Below are 8654 nucleotides of genomic sequence, written 5' to 3'. Positions count from 1 at the left end.
TCTCCTTCTAGGTCTGGTCTCACCTTCTCCTGCTTTTTGACTTCCTGTTCGCACTGATGAGGCTCTTCTCCTCCCATCATGTCTGCCATGTTGATTCGTTCATGCGTGTACGTGATGTGTGGTGCTTCCAAAATTTTGCTGATCCTCTGTTGCCTTAGTGCTGTCAAGGCGAAGGCTTGTGAGTTCACGTATGCTATTACACTGTGTGTGGTTAGTACCGTGATTGGATGTCCCATTACCAGATGCGCTGTTTTCTGTATGGCTTTAGCCACTCCTGCTGCATGTTGGGTGCATGTTGGGTGTCTTTTTTCCATGTTGTCTAGCTGTGTGCTCACATGCATGAGTACTTGTCTCTCTCTCCCTTTCTTAGCTCACAATCTGATTCCAGTTTTTTCAGTCCTATCAGGTAACATGGAAAGGATCCACTTCCAATCCATGTAGACTCTCCTCTGGTGTCCCCCAGGGCTCAGTATTAGGCCCTCTTCTCTTTGTATACCTGTTCTCTTGGTGATGTAATATCTTCTCATGGCTTTTCCTACCACTGCTATGCTGATGACACCCAATTATTTCTTTCTTTCCCACCCTCCGATACGCAGGTCTCCAGACTTATCTCAGCATGCTTGACTGACATTGTGTCATGGATGACAGCCACCACTTGAGGCTCAACCCCAGTAAAGCCGAGCTTATGTACATCGAGAACTCCCTGGTATCACTATCTGAAGCTGCTCGTAGCCTGGGCATAACTTTGGACAACCAGTTGTCATTCTCTACTCATATTTCAAATCTGACCTGGTCTTGCAGATTTCTCCTTTGTAGCATACGAAGGATTCGGCCCTTTCTTTCACAGGAAGCTGCCCAGGTAATTGTGCAGTCTTTTGTAATCTCAAAGCTAAGCTACTGCAACTCGCTACTTGCTGGTCTTCCTCTAAGAGCCATCAGCCCTCTACAGCTTGTCCATAATGCAGCTGCATCACTGGTCTTCAATCTTCCTAAATTCATGTCACTCCACTGCTGCGCTCACTTCATTGGCAGTATGAAGTAACTGACCACATCAGATTTGAAATCTTGATGCTTGCATACAAAGCCAAAAATGGACCAGCCGCTCTATACATTTTGTCAATTGTCAAAGCCCGGTCCACATTCACCCCAAAATCCAATTACACCAACGACCCTCAAAACAGTCCCAACACATGGGAGTGGGAAAGCCACACAGGATAGAGGGCCATTCTTCCTTCTCCCTTTCACAGGTTAGTTTATAAAAGGGAAATGTGATGGCATAATCTAGCATTAGGCTATTAGCATCCAGATGCAGCTAGATTAAGGTAGAACCTGGTCCTTAACACTGATCTTGGACAATTTCATTCTTTTTTGAACCATAACATTAGCCATTATACAACAAAGGCCAAACTGGAGTCAGTGTAAAGGAGCCACTTCTACCAACATCTTAACAGATCAAAGTATAAATCCTTTCATATGTGTCAAAAACCAACCCTGGCATCACTGAGCCATTTCAAGAGGTGAGGGACGAGCTTCACAGTATTTACACTACACAGAAGGTGCCCCTTCATAGGTAATGACATGATATCAGACAACAAATATGTTCCTTTTTGTTCCCTGCAATGTTGACAGGAGTCAGTCCAGAACAGGGCTGCACAAATAAGTATACAGTAATGAGCAGTGAAGATGATGTCTTGCCACAACACAATGGCAATCCCAGTACGCCCTGCCTTATCCATTGTGCGTAAAGAGAGGCCAAACCTTTATTTTCTATTCTGTAGAACGCTTAAAGAAATAAAATAAACTCCTTCCACACTCTTTATTCTTTGCTCTCGCATAGTGTTAATTTATAAAATAAAGGATACAACATAGACATATGATGATATTAATGCAAAATACTCTCTTGGAGCCCATGTGTCTTGCAGGGGTCCCAGTGAAAAAGAACCTGAATTTGTTTAAGTCACCCATCCACACATTCCATAAGGCGAAGAGAGCCACAATCTTGGGTCAAGTTGACATGGGCTGATTATGGGTCCTCGAGCAAAATGGCACCTGTTGGGTTGCCAGTTTGTCACTGATGACGTGAGTGAGTATTAACATACATGTATTGGGTAAAGTGCTTGGGGGGGGGTCCCTTTAATGGGCAGATTCATTTCCTCAGCCATACATTTTCAGTCTCATTTTAGTTCCATTTCTTCATCTTCATTGACTAATTTTTTTTTTAAACTGTCACCTCAGTTCCCTTGTTCCAACTTTAGCTTTACCTAATAAAAAAAAAAACACCTCACATATCTGGACTTTCATTTGAATGCTTTTTATTCCAACTCGGTGCATGAGCTGAAGGTTCGTCTGTCCTGTCTCTCTTCTCAGTTGCAGACAATACAATATTTGCAGGTTTCTCCCAGGAGAAAGGCATGCTGGGATTCTAGTAAAGAGCTACACAGGATGTATGAAATGGCAGGAATGCCACACCCTTAGTATGTGTGTGTTCATGTTTCAAATGTGTAAGTAAAACTCTTTACAATGTCTCGTGTAATAAATCAAAATCCTGTAGAATGGATCTTGGGCTGAACTGGTTCTGTTGGCCCTTCTTCGTTACCTAAACAGGTTGGAAAGATGACCATACAATTGCCACAGTCTGCAGGGGTAGTACACCATAAGCAACATAATTACATCAACTCCAAAATCAATACTAAACATTATTCAAATAAATACATAAAATTCTTAAAGTTAAAATTGGGAATTGCTACAGGTTTGAAGGCCAGTTTTCAGTCTGGCAATAGCAAGACCCAAGATCTGCGGTGATGTTTTAATATTCAACTGTGTGCTCCATTTAAACTCAACCCCAAATTATTCTAGTGATTCCAGACTAGATCTTTTTGTTTGGTACAATCAAAAAGAATTGTGGTACAGCATTAAACAGGTTTAGCCCCAGTATTTATAAATGGCTTCTTTGACACACTTACCATCGCTCGACCCAAGATAAATAGATGGTGTCCTGATAATGGAGGAAGACCCATGGATGGTGTCATCTGAACTGACTGACAGGTGACTTTTTTCTCACCATTGTGAGCAGTCTACAGTGCTTCAATCTCCTATGAAAATGAAAACAAGGAGTTAACCAGGATCTCACAAGTGCACAAAGCCATTCTTTTAAAACATAACATGAAAGTGCTAGCTAGCTGCAATGATAGTGTGTGTGTGTGTGTGTGTGTTTGAGAGAGCGTGAGTAATATATCCACTTTACCCTAAGCTGATGCAGGTTTTTCATCAGCCCCTTCATTGATTGAAAGATTCCATCCACATTTTTTATCATGCGCTGCCGTATGCTTGCTCGTGATTGGCAGGGCCTCGTTTCATGCCTCAGCATCTCCAGGTGTGAACGGCCTTTTGGTGACTGGCAAGGCATCTCCTGCCCTTCTTGCTGTGAGGACAATGATGTCACTTTCTGCTTCTGACTGGCAGCCTCTAAAGGATCCAAGGATCCAAGGATCAACAGTCTTAGTGTCCTGACTGGCAGAACACAAAGGGTGCAAAAAAGTTGGTAAATATCTGAGCCTGCTAAAATTCTATTTATAAAAACACCACCACCACCACCAGAAATATACTGTTTAACTATCATAGTGCAACAATGACTGTGTAACGGAGTGTAACAAATTCTTACCATCTTGAAGAGCAGCATCAGCCATTTTAGCTCGTCCTCCCACATAACCCTGCCCACCAGTATGCATGTAGGCTTCTGATTGGTCAGTTGGGATAGCTGTTGATCCTTGCTTGGTGGCTTCACTGCCTCCAGAGGCCGAGGAGATGGTCTTTTCTAACAGGTTCTTCCATCTGTGGAAACATCGCTAAAGCCATCAGGTCCCAATTTCTACAACAGCACAATGTTGTTAAAATCATCTGAACATAAATGGCCTGACACCATAAATGTTATCACAAAACAGACACAGCAGTGCTGACTGGTTGACCTTGATGAGAAGATGGTGGGTCAGAGAGAGACAAAAAAACAAACTCACGTGTTTTTCTCAGAGGAAGTCCCAGCCACCAGCTCGTATATCTGTCTCTCTGATGTACTGATCACATACAAGGCCTTGTTATCTGATAGAGAAGAGCAGGTTGTCAAACAATGTATTCAAACTAACCCACATGCAATTTCTAACTGGCTTCTTAATTTTTTAAAAATAAAATAAAGACATAGTTATTCCAGACCCATTCATCTATTCTGGCTATTCATAGCTGTAAGAATAACTACAAATATACCTGTAGCCACAAATCTGACAAGAGATGAATCCAAGCGAACAACGGGTCAAAAGGGGGTTTTGAGGTTCGTGTTCCTACCCCAAACCCCACCCAGTGAGCGCGCTGGACATAGCAAGATCAAACGGTCACCTGAACCCCTTTGGAGTAGCACCAACATGTCTGAGAGAAGCAGAGCATGAATGGCTGGAACAGACACACACACACACACACACACAGAGTGAGAATGGACCTGTCAAGTAATCATTTGCAAGAGGAAAAACAAAAATGTATGCAAGCTTGCACACAGATCACTGAAAGCATCCATTCACATTAAAAGTCCTTGAAACATGTGTATACACACGTATGAACATACAGGCAGATGCAGGTGTACACACACACACACACACAGTTATTCAGACCATGTCATGTGTGAGGTAGCAGGGAACCAAATAACTCCAAGTCAGCATAGCACCATGCTCTCAATAGCTGCATTCCCCAGAGTTAACAGTGATTTGTTCAGCTGTGATGATCTCTTACCGATAGCTTTATCTTTGTTAACTTTCCAAGTCAACGGTCCTTCGTGGATCATTTTCTTAGTGGTCAGGTCCAGATTCTACATAGAAAAAGAATATAGTTAATAATTCATACTCTGGATCAGGTGCTCCAAGACCAGAGAAGCTGTTTGGAAGGCAGATGGTGGATACATAGTAAGGCCGTACCTTGAACTGAGCAGCGACAGGACTGGCCTGCCTCTCCAGAGGGGACAAGTCTAGCCTGCGCTGATAACGGCTGAGCAGTCGCCGGTGCTCCGTCTCCCTGACGACCTCATTGACAGCTCGTAGTATCCCACGGCAGCACGCCTGTGCCCTCAGCAATGGCTGCAGGTCTGGAGAACCAGCTGTTGTGGGGGCACATACTAGTGTTAATCCAGGAGAAAGGGTGTGTGTGCTTGCCTCCTTGGTAAGATGGTATGTGTGTGTATACTGAAGTGTTTTCATGGTTCAATACATTGTATGTGAGTGTTTCTATACATGCCTTCTGTGTCTGATGATGTTATCCAGCAGCAAGGGGTATTTGGTGAGTCTCTGCATCTCAGACACTAGAAGGTCCTTTAATTGTAGTCGGCGGCAGTGAGGGCTGGCTTCACATTCCTAACACACACACACACACACACACGAATGAGCCAAGGACATCCAAGTCCAAATGTGGATTCTGTTGACTGCAACACCAATTTATACCTAAAACAGCATCACTAGAAGTTATGTGCTGCAATAAAAGTCAAATATAAAAGACTGGATAGTCTCCAATTCAAAATATGGGTCAACCAATTCACAACCCAGCCCACTAACAAATATGGCAGAAGCTCTAGTGTTTGTAGGTTTGTCCAAAGGCTTTATACCTCTAAAAAGTGTTACCTGTATAAGGTGCGTGAAACGTGGGTCTTTGCGTTTATTTTTAATGAGCTCCAGTGCCTGACTCTGCTGACTGCACAGGTGAGACACCTGCTCCTGGAACTCCTCTCCTGCAGCGTCTTCAAACTAACACGCACACACACAAACACATGAGCTACTGACATATCAAGTAAAGCAACAAGTATATCCCACACTACACAGAACAACCCCTTCATTTTAGACAGCACCAAAAGATGATGTGAACTAGAAAGGGAGTAACACTAGCCAGCTCACTCTAGACACCATGATGTCTCCGATGCCTTGAACTATAGAAGAGTCCCTCAGCCTCTTCATGGACTCACATAGATTCACTGAAACACAAATGCAACACCACAAAACAGAATCTGTTTAAGCGAGCCAGTGTATATGTGGTTTGTTAGAAAGTTGTGTCAGTGGGCAACAGAACTCTACTTGTCATGAAGGCCACCGCAGAAACAACATGTACAGCCTCCAGTCCATACCTGCTCACAGTAATGGCATGGTGCCGATAGCTGATATTGTTCTGTCATTAAATTCCCAGTTTGGGTGGGTTTTACACTTCTTTAATCTTGATTATGATTTAGACACCAAGTAGGCTTCAGAAATGTAGGTTTGAAAACACACTAAGACAAATGGAGCGGATTTGCACGCACACACATACGCTCGCACACAGAGAGACTGACCATGAAGACTGTAGACCTGGGGCAGGTTGGGGAAGATACCGGAAAGTTCTTCGACGGTCAAAAGGTTCCTCCTCTTCTGGAAGAACACCTGATCGAGAACCCCGAGAGTCCGCAGGTGAGATGCTTCCGTTGTGAACAGCTCTGAGGAAGAGGATATAGCAAAGTCACTACAATTTCTTACAAACGTTACACAATTCAGAATTCCACATTTTCATGAGTCAGGATAGAATTACCATATGTGCATAATAAATAGAATACTGTATGTTCAAAAGATTTAGTTGCTATTTAGCTTAAGTTAGATCAGTAAATAACTTTTCATTTTACATGTTAACTGTGTACTGGGAGTTGTCTTTTATAGTCAGTTGCAGACTAAACCATTCATATAGGATTATATGATGGAAAGGATTAACATGATTATATATGAATCATTACATATGAATCACATGATAATACATGATCAAATAATATTTTCCATCACACAAGCAACTGAACAAGAAGGTCGGTGTGGGCCATGGCGACCCCAGCAAGTACTACAACAAGGAGCTGAAGCTAGCCAAGTCGCTTGCGCTTGTGCTGTTTGCCGCCAGCTGGCTCCCACTGCACATCCTGAACTGCATCACACTCTTCAGCCCTGGTTGCGAGAAGCCCATGTTCCTTCTCTACATCGCCATCCTGCTCACCCACGGCAACTCCGCCGTCAACTCCATCGTGTATGCATTCCGCATCAAGAAGTTCCGCACGGCGTTCCAGCGGCTCTGGAAGCAATACTTCTGCTGTAAGGAGGCTCCTCCGATCGACACACAGATGAGTGAGAGACTAGACAAAGATCACTTCTGTCCTGGTACTCCGCTGGAGCACAACATTTGACTGGATCCAGGGGACTTTCTGAGCAAACTGAAATGCTTGCTTCTATAAATCATGTCTATTTTGAATGTAATTCAGTGCTTTACTGCAAATGCCACTGAGTGCATTTACCCCTGCAAAGGGAAATAAGACTCCTATGTAAAATGTCACGTAAACGTTTATCAGTGTTCGGCTCTACATCGCACAAAGCAAAACCCAGATTAATTAATTAATTAATCTGGGCAAATGAACAGCTTTATCAGATTTCTATTTTTTTTTTTTTATGTCAGTGTAAGTGGAATATGGGCTCTCTTGTTCTGCAGCCGGGCAAAGAGGACAAGGTTTTAAGATCAGGTCCATTGTAGAGAATTCCCCCGATTTCACTGATCCCATATAGCAATTTGTTTGTTTGTTTGTTTTTCATATGCTTTTTTGTCCTTTTTTACATAATCACATTATTATTATTGTGCATGTGAACACTTCAGTTCACTTATTGACAAACTGATTTTTACCAGTAATCAGGATCTTGTAGATGTATACATGCTCAGAGTGTGCTGTTGTCAGAGTCTGCTCCCATTGTAACTTATTATGAAACATTATAACTCCACTGGGACAAGAGGGGGAGGCTAGAATATGGAATTAAATCATTTATAGTGGCAAACAGATATGTGGTGTACAAGACATTTTTAAATAATTCTTTACTCAGTGATCAAAGTAGTTCTTTCTAACTAGTCCACAGGTATCATACAAATATGAAAAACAGTATTCTTTGCACCACTCTGCTATCCAAAGTGTGCAATCATGATGGTGCATCATCTCATTATAAAATATTATTTATAGTCATCATGATTTTTTATTTATCAGAACACACTTAAATGAGTAACTTTGAATGTGTACAATATACATTAATAGTAGTTAATTTCAAGCATTTATTTGATACTAACTTCAAAATGCAGTTTTAATGAGGATATGTTAGGAATGTTAAAGACAATGCACACTAGACAATTATATATATATATATATATATATATATATATATATATATATATATAAAAATAAAAGGGCTGCTCATTAATCACATAAAAATACAAATTTGGTTTCCACAATAACTACTCACCAATGATGTACTTCATTTATTCATTTGCCTACTACATACAATGAAGTATTTATAGTTATGACATTGCTTAAGAATTGCACTAATGGAACAATACATTTATATAGTCTGACATTGATTAATAGCATTATAGGCCATTATAGTGTAGCATTTCTAATAGGCAAAATTAAGGCCATGCAAACGCACACAGACATTTCCCAAACATTTTATACAGGCACCAGAAACAGGTTTTTACATCCAGATTTTGCCTTTCAGCTCTGTGTTTGTAAGGGAGGAGCAATGCATGCAAGTAAGTAGTGCTGGATGACTTCAGGAAATGATCACTTAATTCATGTTTATTCAGCTCTT

The 8654-nt window shown here is 41.6% G+C and overlaps 1 long non-coding RNA gene across 1 annotated transcript; it reads right to left on the bottom strand.

Moving 5' to 3' along the window:
• Window positions 1–5650: 5650 nt before the first annotated feature.
• LOC145655094 (uncharacterized) lies at window positions 5651–6843 on the bottom strand. The gene is made up of 3 exons (XR_014121269.1): window positions 6350–6843; window positions 5922–5998; window positions 5651–5774 (listed from the first exon to the last, which is right to left on the bottom strand). It is a non-coding gene; the product is annotated as an uncharacterized LOC145655094 (long non-coding RNA).
• Between the last annotated feature and the right edge of the window lie 1811 nt (window positions 6844–8654).

Source organism: Electrophorus electricus, unplaced genomic scaffold (assembly GCF_041902795.1).
Source record: "Electrophorus electricus isolate QZ-2024a unplaced genomic scaffold, ASM4190279v1 Scaffold172, whole genome shotgun sequence".
Taxonomy (NCBI): domain Eukaryota; kingdom Metazoa; phylum Chordata; class Actinopteri; order Gymnotiformes; family Gymnotidae; genus Electrophorus; species Electrophorus electricus.
The sequence above is the reverse complement of the archived record's forward strand: the minus strand, read 5'-3'. Positions and strand labels throughout refer to the sequence as shown.